Source organism: Acipenser ruthenus, chromosome 20, assembly GCF_902713425.1.
Source record: "Acipenser ruthenus chromosome 20, fAciRut3.2 maternal haplotype, whole genome shotgun sequence".
NCBI classification, from domain to species: domain Eukaryota; kingdom Metazoa; phylum Chordata; class Actinopteri; order Acipenseriformes; family Acipenseridae; genus Acipenser; species Acipenser ruthenus.
The window spans coordinates 15,838,144-15,850,969 of NC_081208.1; the positions used below are offsets into that span (position 1 = coordinate 15,838,144).

A 12,826-nucleotide genomic window follows, 5' to 3' on the forward strand; every position below is an offset into this window, starting at 1 on the left:
CCTTGGCAGAATCCTGTGTTAACCTTGGCAAAAGCCTATGTTAACCTTGGCGGAATCCTGTGTTAACCTTGGCAAAATCCTGTGTTAACCTTGGCAGAAGCCTGTGTTCACCTTGGCAGAAGCCTGTGTTAACCTTGGCAAAATCCTGTGTTAACCTTGCAGAATCCTGTGTTCACCTTGGCAGAATCCTGTGTTCACCTTGGCAGAATCCTGTGTTCACCTTGGCAGAATCCTGTGTTAACCTTGGCAAAATCCTGTGTTAACCTTGGCAGAAGCCTGTGTTAACCTTGGCAGAAGCCTGTGTTAACCTTGGCAGAATCCTGTGTTAACCTTGGCAGAATCCTGTGTTCACCTTGGCAGAATCCTGTGTTCACCTTGGCAGAATCCTGTGTTAACCTTGGCAGAATCCTGTGTTAACCTTGGCAAAATCCTGTGATAACCTTGGCAGAATCCTGTGTTAACCTTGGCAGAATCCTGTGTTAACCTTGGCAAAATCCTGTGATAACCTTGGCAGAAGCCTGTGTTAACCTTGGCAGAAGTAGGCATCTGATTTATTTAGCTTGATAATGAAGTCATAGTTTTTGGGAGACTAAACACAGAGGCTAGGTATTGCAAATTAACAAAAAGAAAAAGTAACCCTTTCTAGACAGAACAATGTTTAAATCTAAAAAAAAAAAAAAAAATGTTGCACCTATTTGAGTTTTCCTGCAGTAATAAACAGATGTATTTATTTACAGGGAAACTGTAGAGTTTACAAGTGAAATAATTAAAAGTCTGTCTCAGACACAGAGTAGAAGTGCATTAGACTTTCAGAGATGAGGATTCGGTTTTGGCTCTTCAAAGCAGGATTCGTTGTTGGCTCTTAAAAGCGGGATTTGTATTTGCTGTGTATCAACCTTGAATGATAACCAACGGAAGGTGCTTTAAAGACAGGAGTATGTACCTCATTATATTAAGAAAATAATGAGAGCTTAGTTAGAATGGAAGCTTTTTGCTTATCTGAAAATAACTGGACTGGCCACTGTATGCTTAGTGGTTTTATTCAAAGGCTCAGTTATAAAACCCTACAGTCTTTGTCTAATATTTTGTTAAAACACATCTATACATGAAGCAAATCCAACCTATTGAGGGAAATATATTTTAAACCCAGGCTGGAATGATTAAACAGAGTGGGTGTTGTATATTAAAAAACATCTCTCTATATGTATTCTCTATATAGTCATATATATAATTATATTTTAGGTGGAACATGAGGAACATGAAATCATGTCCAATTAATTTTAGAAAAGGAGTCACCAGTACTTTTTAAATATATTGTTCACTTAAAAGATAAGGGTTGTAAAACACACCAAATAATTAGATTTAATTGGGACTTCTGATGTATTAAATTGAGAAAAAGATATATAAAAGCCGAGGTAAAACCCCAGTTAAGTATCACTCAACTTACTAACTACAAGTTGCGTGGTCCATGCTCTGAAGATCTCTGAAAAGCTGCTTGCTGTTTGGTCGTATTCAGAAATCTGCCGTTGAAGACAGCTCTTGTTTTTATGTTGTATTCTACAACTACACTTCCATATATTGAAGGTAAGAACAATTTTGAATTTATATCTCATTTATATTGATGCATTGCTATAAGGTACAGGAATTATATTTTAGCTTTGGAGAGTGACATATTGTATGTTTTAGGATTTAGTGGTGGGCGTTTTAGCTTTTTGCATGGCTAGCCTAAGGGCTAAGCATATGATGACCATACTTGTATTACTGTATTAGAGTATTAATGCTGTTAAACCTGTAAAGGCACTGGAAACGCCCAGACTGCCTATTTGCAGTAGCTTGCAACCACTCAATCCATTATTAAGCATTTAATAAACCGAAGGAGCACTAATACTGCTCTGATTCATTAAAACTTCAAATTAAATGAGTGATTTTCTTGATTCTCTTTCCAATCACCACAGAAAGCTAATTCTTAAACTTTGCATCTTTTTTATTGCCATTTCAGGCACATCAGTTCAAATCATAAACTTATTTTGTGGAGATTTGTGTTTGATGCATTGACGGTTACAGTAGGGCTATAATGCCTCATTTCCCAGCCCGTTCCTGAACGGGAAGGTTTTTTGGCTGTTCCTGTTCCGGTTGTTACTGTCTTTCATTTTTTCGTACTTAGTCCGACGGTTTTTTTTTTATCTTCTCACGGCACTGCACCGGTGTTCTGTGAAATCCATGCTCGGCAAGAACTCTGACTATTTTTTCATATACTCGGATATTTCTTAACGCACCCGTTAGCTGTTTTTGTATGTCGACATCACTCCACTGGAAGAGGCACAATATACCTGAAATGCTACACAAACAATTGTACAGCCACTGTTCTGAATTTTTTTTGAAGCGAGTGTATCAGGTATGGATTACCATTAAGGGAGTTAGAGGGGATGGAGGCCGGTAAAAAACAGATGTTGCTCGATACATGATTATGAGGTGTGGTACTGTAAACAGAGGAGGTTTTATTGCAGGCAGAAGTGACCACAATCAGAGAATAGAGCGTCTTTGGGGTGAAGTGAACAGAGTGGTTTCAGAGTGGAATTATCAGTGATGTTCAGTAAATGTCTCCTTTAGCTTTGTGGCATTCTGGAATGCTTTCAGATCTTACTACAGTAAATTCACAGGATCTTCTGGGTGGCATAGATAATTATGGAATTGACCATGCAGGCCCAATTATAGCAAATGAGGCAGACACATACATTCATGTTCCACATGACAGAGTGCAAATGAGTGCTGACAATTGTAGGGAGCTATTGTCATTGTGATCCATTATCAGATGATAGTAATAGTGGTACTAATCATTATTTATTTGTTTTGGAGTATGTGATGAACAATGTGAGATATGTGTTATGCACACATTCTTTAAAAAATTTAAATAAAATAAAAACCTTGTGCACGTCTATTTCTAACATTTTCCATTCTAATTACTGAAGACTGTTTCATTTGTTTTGCTAAATCAGTGACAGAAGTAAAGCCTTTTAAGTCACTCTTTTCTAGATATGAACCCCCTATAGGGTATTTTCTTGATTATGGTAATCATGTATTTTCAAAAATATTTTAACAAACATTAAACATCATTGTGATAGGCTGACCGGGGTAAGGAGACTCAGAGTCAGGATGTGCAGGGAAAATAAAAGACTTTTAATTAAACAAAATACACAAAACAAAAGGCACGATGGCCAACCAAAAAGACAAACACAAAAACAGGCTTTAAACAAACTATACCAAAAAAAGAACCACTCACTCTCTCACACAGGTCTTCTCACTCTCACAAACACTCATCAACTAACATACCCAACCACTCCCTTTTATAGGTGCCTGGGCTAATTGGGCAATTTGCACCTCATTAGCCCAGGCACATTCCACACATTCCTCACACAAACTCACTCACTGAACCACACCCCAAACTCACTCTAAACAATACAAAAAACACAAAACCACCACAAAATAGGCTGCACCCCATCACAATCATATACATTCAATTTTGTATTATGATTATTAAACAATTACAAAAAGTATGCATATCTATAGTGTAGCTTTTTATCTTTACTCAAAATGTAAAAAGCGCAGTGTACCTTACTGTCAAACATGAATCTATAATTTCTGAAGTCTTTACATGCCTATACAAAACCAAAGCCCTGGCAGTTAGAACAGCATCTCACTGATGCACTGAAGTCCTCAAAGGTTTTGCGTGTTGTTTGCAAGCACACTGTACAGGTGCATGTATTTGCTTTTGGAAATGTCAATTTTTTTGCCATCTTCCTCTGCATCTCGTAGAAAATCAATAGTCGGTTCTGGTCTGAACCCAAATGGAGTCATTCTTTTGCAGCCAGTAATGAAGAACAGCAGTGACATCAATGTGACATCTGATGGTCCTCGTGTGGCAGTGTGCCCAACCCTGTGTCTGTTTTATGTTACGTGTGCTGTGTTAATGTTGGTGTATAGGCATTGGTACACGTAGATTTGTATTTAGGCACGAGGATGGCACAAATCACTTCACGCGCTGGTTAAAATGTAATGTGTGGTCACGGGAGTACACATAATTAATTCACGTGCAGATGTACCGAGACTCCAATTGAATGATTGATTAGCAATTGAGTCTCGGTACAGATGTATAAAAAGCGCACCTTTTCACGCACTAGGGGGTTAGGTGTACAGCGAGGAGGTACTGGAGAGAGAGGTGGAGTAGAGATAGATATATATTGAATTTAAAAATAAGCAATTGCTATCGTGCTGGAGGGCCACCACGATACTTGTTAGTGTTTAGTCTTGTGTCTTGTTTTGTTTATCAGTTTATTTTGGCATCAGTGCCGTGTCCTGTTTTTGTGTCTGTTTCAACCTTTTTATTTACTGTCTGTCATTAGACTGTGCAGCAGCGCAATCCCCATACCACTCCGTCCAGTCTGTGTTATTTCCCTGCATCTGACGTCACCACTTTAGGCTATTTGTCACACCTGAAATTAAGAAAACATTCAAATGATCTAAAATGTGTAGTATTACTGTACCATAAGTTGATATGTGACCAACACCAACATAACCCAAATACCTCCCAAGACAGTAGTGCACAGTGGCATGAAAGACTTACAAGTTAAAGTGTAATTTTTGCAGCCCTTATCCTCAAGTTAGAAAAGTAATCTAACTACAAAAAAGCATGTTGTTTTGTTCCAGTGAACTGTACACTGTTACATTTACTCACCTTCGAGTTCTTGAAAAAAGTCTTTCCAGTGAGACAGCACGATATTTTCTGTTAGCCGTTTATTGGAGCACAATGGGTGTAGAATGGGGTGGAAGATATCATCAAGGGTCTGGGCTGCAAGGGTGGCTTCTGTGTATCACATGACCAACTTGAATGCATTGGGATACTTGGTCATAGCATTCAGTATCCCTAGTGTCTTCAGCGCCTCCTTTAATCTGAAAAAGAAATGACCTTTTAACAATTAAAAGCTGGCATCCAAGATATTACAGAAACGATGCAACAAATTCAGTGGAAGGCAACACATTGTAAATGGAGCTGTAACAGAATTCAACACATTGGCAACCTCATCAGATGAATGGGCCAATTGGATTTAGAAAACATGTACAGCTGTGGCCAAAGGTTTTGCATTACCTAGAATTTTAGGATAAATATGAGCATAATTTAGACATTTTATTCATCATGCAGTCAAAGAAAATACAAAATTATATTGCAAAAGTCTACTGTAAGAATATTTTAATTTGTCAGTGTTTCATTAAGTATGTGGAAAACTACAAAGCGGTATGTAATTCAATATGTTTATATAACATTATTCAGCAGGTTTCATTCAACTTTTGAACCTAAATGAGTTAATTCTATAGGGTGATACAAAAACTTTGGCCATAGCTGTAGACACCAATACACAGTGATAATTATTTACATTTTGTTAACATATTCAGGTGTGAGATGTTTTGTCCTGTACTGTTCTAGTAAAAGATACATTGGTGAATAAACAAAATATAATAATATTAATGTAATGAGCAATTTCATTTTGGCCACATTGTTGAAGACTGACAGCGTAGGTACTGAATGACCTAAAGATGAAAATGGCCCCTGAGTAAAAAGACCACAGGCTATGCAGCATCAATCCCACAAGATCACCACAGAAGACATGGCTTTTTAAACTGGGCATGTGGTAATTGGGCACTTTAATATTCAAATATTCTTCCCTGTAAATTGTAGCTGTGAAAAGTGAAAACTGTAAGGCATATTGTGATTTTAATACAGTGACTACAACAATTATTTAGGCAGTGTTACTGTTCTTTCTAATCTTTCATATTACATTTCAATGTTGCAAAGAAAAAGCTACTTTATTTAGTATATATCAGGCAACCTGTGCCATATAATGTAAATAGTTGTTGTAATCACTGGATACATGCATGAATCAGATTAGGAAATAATGTAACAAATATATACAATATTTCTGAGAATACAACAATTGGCAATTATTTACCTTCTCCAGATTGTTCCTGATGTCCATGTCAGGGATCTCTTGGACTGTCACACATGTGGACTTGAAAGGGCCTGGAAAACTCCTGATGACAAGAAGTGTGGGCCAGGTCCTCCAGTGATGCAATGGCCACCCTAACATAAAAATAGTCATCTGAACCCATCGCTGATTGGTGCAAGTTCTCCATGAGCATTGTTAGAAACTCTCTCCCCGTTCCTCCCAGATCCAAATCAAACAAGATTTCCTTTGAAAGCCACGTTTCGCTCCTTCCCACAGATGATTCCTACTGATAAAGAATAGTGATCCAGTCTCTGGATCAATCTGTGCAGCCAACTTCTCTGGTGGAAGAATAGAAAATATTAAAAGATAAATTATTGTATGTAGTCAAAAACACTTAAAATTACTTGCATTATTACTAACTGTAAATTTAAAGATCAAACAAATATCAAACAAATATCTGACATAGAAAATAAAGATTAACCCATTATAACACACCCCTTTGGACATCAATCTAAATAACTATAAAAGGAGATAGATAGCAAAAAAAGGGAGTTCTTAATTTGAAATGCTTTACAGTTACAAGCTACAATGCTTCCCCTTTTTAACAGTTTCATTTTTGATGTATTTATTATAAGAAAAGCAGGGAATTACAAAACCCATATTCTACTTTCCTGTTCATGGGACAGTGTTGCACCACCCAGTGGACATCAGGGGTATGGCCTTCTCAAAGCTTCCATCAGTCTCTTCATCATCAAATAATGCTGCTACTGCCATTCTCTGGAAAAGACATCTTTGTTAGTCCAGGTATTATGGCAACGGATTTACAGCCTGAACTGCAAATCTGCTGCTATATAAGAAAGTCTTTATGACCTGTTGTGATGTACTAGCAGCTAAATTTGTTAACGTTACATAATATTAAAACAATTGTAAAAACAAATTTAATTATCTGTCATAGAATTGCAGCATAACTGAATCAAGGAAGCTGTACATGAAGCACATGACTAAAGCATGGTTTGTTACCTTGGGCAATCAGCAATCCTTGAAACTGTGGTATTTGTTTCTTCATTTTCAACTAGTGAATGGGACTTCAGGGCCTGGGACTTCAAAGGAGCTTCATCAAATACCATTCATGGTGTTCATGGTGTTCTGTGTAGTAACTGGTGAACTGGAATCAGTCAGTAATGATCTGAGGGCCATTAAACTCAGGAGGACATAAAGATGTTTCAGACTCCTGTAAGTGGATCGTTCGTGCACTGGGCTTGCAACGTATCCACATGACTTTTAATAATCAAGAAGCTCACTTTTATTAAATCGACCAAAATTTCTATTCAATTTTAATTTTAAATTAATGCGGTAATCTTACCTTGTGCACAAAATTTTCTGGTAAACTAAAGTCTAGCAAAATAAAGAGGACATTGAACATGCTATTGTAAATAGTAATGACAGGACTACTTTATAGCAGAAAGAGAGCCTACAATAGATTAGCTCATTAAGAAAAAACAGGAGTTAGAAGAATTGGTTACTAACATCTTGGGTAGATTATCCTGCAGTATTAGACAGGATAGTCAAATATATTATATTATATTATAATGAGAGATAGTGAGGACTCATTACTTGAGGGGGCTTTCCAGGAGATTCCAGGAGATAAAATGTTAGTCAGGAGAGAAATGAGGAGCTTCAGTATTCTACCTCTGAATCAGAAAGGTAACCAATTACAAATGTAAAGGGAGGGACCCTTAAAAAAGCTGTTAACTTTTTAAAAAGGTCCAAAGAAAGAAAGAAAAAGTAGTTAAGTAAACAAAGGAGTAAGTCAACTGAAGCAGCTGCAAGTAGAGAGTATTCAGTCCACCCAGAGGGGTGGCAACCAGCAAGGAGAGAGGGAGCTCACAGGATCCACCAACTCACAGGTATAATCTGAGGCAGGGAGAGCCCAGAGAGCAGGCACACATAGGGACCAGATTACACAGAACAGAAGATCACTGGTAAACATGAAAACGCTGCAACTAATGTGGGATAGATGGATTACTTTGCTAGCTGATCCAAAAAATAGTCTTTACCGCCGTCACTGGGCTAGCCTCTAATCTCAGAAATAAATTCCAAAATCTTCCCCCATCTGAAGAATGAGAGGAACGATACACAACAGCAACACAACAGCAGGGCAACCGATATTTGTACCTGACTGGCTGATATTTTCCGATGGTTCCTGCTAGAAACGGCAACCCAGTATGCGGTACAGGAATCTCACTTGGAAAAATAATTATGGAATTTATGAAGAAACTCAACATCACTCTGAAGTGGTGTCAGGTAGATCTGCACAAATAGCAGAAGCAAAAGCCCTCTTGAAGAGGCTTCAACTGGCTCAAATACTGGGGGCGCCCAGTGAGACCATGTTACTAGTGACAGACTCCAGCTATTGCACCCAAGCATACAATATACACTCTCTAGCCTGGAAAGAGAATGGTTACTCTGACCGTATGGGCAAACCTATAGCACAATGCTAAATATGTGAAAAGAGATTGAAAAGCTGAGGGTTAACAGAATCATTGTTCAGCATACAGCAGGTCTCCAGAGGGGGAAAGAGGTTACAATTGTAGATAACAATTGTGCTGATGAATTAAAACAAGGAGCAGCACAGGGAAACTAAAATGTAACCTTTCAGGCAGTAACTGCTAGAGTGTTTAATTTGCTTACTGACAGCCAATCGCTATTTGAATTTCTGACAGATGTAGACAAATACTAGTTGGAGCAGGGAGTACTATACAGACTGTTTAAAACAAGCAAGAGAATAGTACCTCATACTTTAAGCAGGAGAACTATTCTGATGAAAGCTGGCGAGCAAACAGCTGAAGAGCTGACCGAACTTGTCACCATTGAACAGTTTATACAGTTGCTGGGGCCAGTTGCTGGACGCAGCGGTCAGGTTGGACGATGGATATGAGGACTCCATGCCCACACCGCTGCCCATCCTGATACATCTAACGCCAACCTTCATCAGACCCAGGATAGCGGGCCCAAGGCCGGGTCCATTTCACCAACGCACACCCTTCCCTACCGGACCAGCACCTTCTCGGTCCACACGGGTGGCCTCGCTCCACAACACTGGAGGCCAAGGTCAACCCCCAGGTTACCCCAGGTTACTGAGACCCCTAGTGCTGAGGCTACCATATCCCTGCTCAAAATATACCGAAGGTCTGGGACCGAGATGTTGATCTTAGCGTATGAACAAAAAAATGATCCTTCGCTGGCTAACCTCTGGGGGCAGGTTCGGTCTATCGAGGGGAAGGAAGTAGATGGCAATCGGCTGCTCACATACCCTCACCACATTGTGCTTGGGCATTTGCTGTATAGAGTATCCCAAGCCCCGAGCACAGGGCAGACTGTATTAACTTCTAATATATGTGTCTATGGACATAAATCTTACATTTAATGTACCAAAAGTATTAAATGTACTTAGTTTGTACAGTTATATAAAGAGGAGATCAATGAGGAAGACTAGGGGCAAGGAGGACTTAACACTGATTGCTAATTTATCAGGTACTAATCTTTCCCATGATCAAGAATCTGTACTTAGTAAAGGCCGATCTTTTGTTCCATCTAAATCTGCTGCTTCATTTTCAACGAGATTAGATCTTTTTAGGTTTTTTTTTTTATCAGACTTAAATCTTTCTTTGCTCAGAAATCTTATACATATGTAACTTCACAAGAATGAAATATTTTTAAACCTACTGAAATCTTAGAAGGGGTGGAGATCTATCGAAATTATTGCTACAGAGAAGCTTATTGGATTCACACTGAGGCACCATTTGGTATGAATGAAGAATTGTTCTTATCAGTGATTTCCATTACACGAGAGTAGATGTTAAAACTTCATGCTGATTTGAATGTAATTTATTTGAATTGCATTTTTGATGTTTACAAGCAGATGTACAGAAACGTTTCTGAATTGGTTTTGTAATCTAATAGATTTGTGTGATGTTTACTGACACTTTAATAATGGTTATTGAGACTGTTTTAATTTTTGAGGAATGATTCTCCTATTAGATGTTCTGTAAAGGTGGTTTGAATTTTCTGTCTAATTATCCAATATATGTTTTATCTGTAAAACAAAATATAAAGATCTTCTAACTAACTAAACTAAATGTGATTTAAGGTTGCTGTCATTATATTAAGGAAATTGGTTTCACTAAATACACTTTAACAACTTAATTGGTATTTCATTGTCATGATTTTTTTTTTTTTAAATAACACCTGTTTGTCCTTAATCTTATAAAAGAGAGTCTATGCTCAGTATGTGTATGCACTGAAGGCTTGTTTCCTGCAACACGTTTGCCATATTTCTCCATTTATTATTATTTTTTAAATAAAAAAAGTTATTTTATAAGGAGTGCTGGCTTCTTTTTGTTATTATTTGTTTATTTAGCAGACACCTTTATCCAAGGCAACTTAGAGACTAGGGTGTGTGAACTATGCATCAGCTGCAGAGTCACTTAAAACTACGTCTCACCCGAAAGACGGAGCACAAGGAGATTAAGTGACTTGCTCAGGGTCACACCATGAGTGAGTGGCTGAGGGGGAATTTGAACCAGGGACCTCCTGCTTACAAGCCCTTTTCTTTAACCACTGGACCACTCAGCCTCCTTTTACTTTTGATGTTCTTGCTTGAGCTTCAGCACCCACAGAGAAGTCTTTAAAGTGAGTTTAGTGTGTTTCTTAGCAAACTGTTTGTTATAAAGAAAAAGATCACATCTAAAAATATATTCCAGTTTTACCTTGCAGTAATGCACCAGTAGCAGAACTAATAGACTATACCCAACTCGTTGAATTTAAAAATACATTTTTATTTGATTTCTGAATTTTACATAGTAGACCATAGCTATGTACACCTGTAAAATGACATTGTGGATATTTACTTACAATCTTCCAGAATAGTCACTAAACTGTGCAGATAGCAAGCGAAAACACTATGGAGCATATTTGTGTTCTTTAAAAGCAAAAATGTTACGTGATGCATTTCCACCTAACAAAAAGTTATTTTTATTTGTGTGGCTCACCCCCTTTTTTACCCCGCTTCTGAGACTTCTTTCTTTCTTTCTTTCTTTCTTTCTTTCTTTCTTTCTTTCTTTCTCTTGATGTCCCTGAATTGATAATCGTCTCCTCTTCAAATACATGTAAAAGACATCCTTGGCCATTTCACCTCAGCATTGTGTTTGGGGTCAAAGCAAGTTTCTGTCTGACTGGCTGCAAAGCACGTCAGTCACTAGAGGAATCAGCTGATTGGTTAATAACAGGGTGACCAAGGAAGTGCAAGTGTGACAGACTGCCTGAAAGTAAGGCATGCAAATGAAGTGCTCTCTGTAAATCATTATTGTACCAGACACTGGTTTGCTAGAACACCTCAGCTTCTTAAAAGCACTAAAATAAAGGGCAGACACAAAATAAACAAACTGTAAAAAAACAAGCAACATGTTTAAAATCTCAGAGTTTGCTGAAGTTTAATAGTCGCTGTCTTCCTCCTGGTACGAGTTCATTCTGCGAGATCCGTTATTTGTTCCTTTGCTAAAAACAAACCAAAAGTAGCCATGTCAAGGTGCAGCATTGAAGAATGTGCTTGGCCATTAAACAGGGCTGCCAATACAAGTGAAATCCCATGTCTTTGACTGTGAAAAAACACCTTTAGAGAATGAGGGACAAATTGTCACAGCATCTCCTCCATTCTTTAATTAGGAGAAAAAAAATAATCTTAATGGTACAAAAGGGTAGTCAAACACCATGAGAATGCTGAAGAGAAAGTGGATTATATGACTTAGCTGTTTGGTTGTAGTTTCGTAAAATTAACTGACGATTTACCTTACAAAATTGGAGTTAATTGAAGACTGGAGGAATCTCTTTTTACTCCTGTCATTGTTCTTTCTAACCACTAGGTGGCAGAAATGTCTATGGGAGCTGAATGTACTTTACCTAGATTGCGCCAGTAAAAACCCAACTGTATAAATGGGTAATTGTATGGAAAAATAATGTGATATCTTGTAACAATTGTAAGTCCTCCAAAATGTTGCTCCCCAGTGTCTCTCCCTTCGTGAAGTTCTTTTCACTCACCTCTGAAACTGACAGTACTGCCGCGGGGTCTGAGCCAGTCTCTGGAAATAAAAAGAAATAAAAAAGAGAAGTTAGCATGCCTTTAAAAGGGACCAGTGATAACATTAATAAAGCTAATAAGAGGTAAGAGAGTGGGTTTTAAAGATGATTAGCACTCCTTTAATGGGGGGGGGAGTGTATAATTGGTCAGCCAGCACTCCTTAATTCAGGTTTGTTGCTGTTCTTCATTTTACCTTCAGGTGGCGCCGTCTCACCAGCAGCCCGATGACAACGCCAACGAGAGCAATCAGGATGACTCCGCCCACACAGACTGAGAGCAGAACCCACAGCTCCATCTTCAGAGGAGCTACCACCCAGCCTCCGGAGACCACACTGCTGCTGCTGTTGCCACCTAGTGGCAGGGAGAAGAATAACATCAACAACAATGGACTCACATCCAGAACTATTAAACACTCCAGTCATGCAGAATTCAGAAGTCTTAGAAGAAACCCAACAAATTCAATGACAGACGTTTCTCAATGCATTGAATTTAATATGTTTCTTTAATATTTCTTTAATATTTCTAGACATTATAATGCCATGCCACACATGTATTTTCATTTTGAAACATGAGATCTGGTTCTACTTTACTTTAAAGGAAGTTCTCGGTTTCTATGCCTTATTCTCTGGTTATCTGTTTGCAGTTGTACTACCTGGGTCAGCAGTGTCTTGTGGGTCTGAGCATGTTACTG

At 38.2% G+C, this 12,826-nt stretch overlaps 1 long non-coding RNA gene across 1 annotated transcript; it reads right to left on the reverse strand.

Moving 5' to 3' along the window:
- Positions 1-3,135: 3,135 nt before the first annotated feature.
- On the reverse strand, positions 3,136-6,489 carry LOC117425291 (uncharacterized). The gene is made up of 3 exons (XR_004547982.3): positions 6,003-6,489; positions 4,733-4,947; positions 3,136-4,490 (listed from the first exon to the last, which is right to left on the reverse strand). It is a non-coding gene; the product is annotated as an uncharacterized LOC117425291 (long non-coding RNA).
- Positions 6,490-12,826: the final 6,337 nt, after the last annotated feature.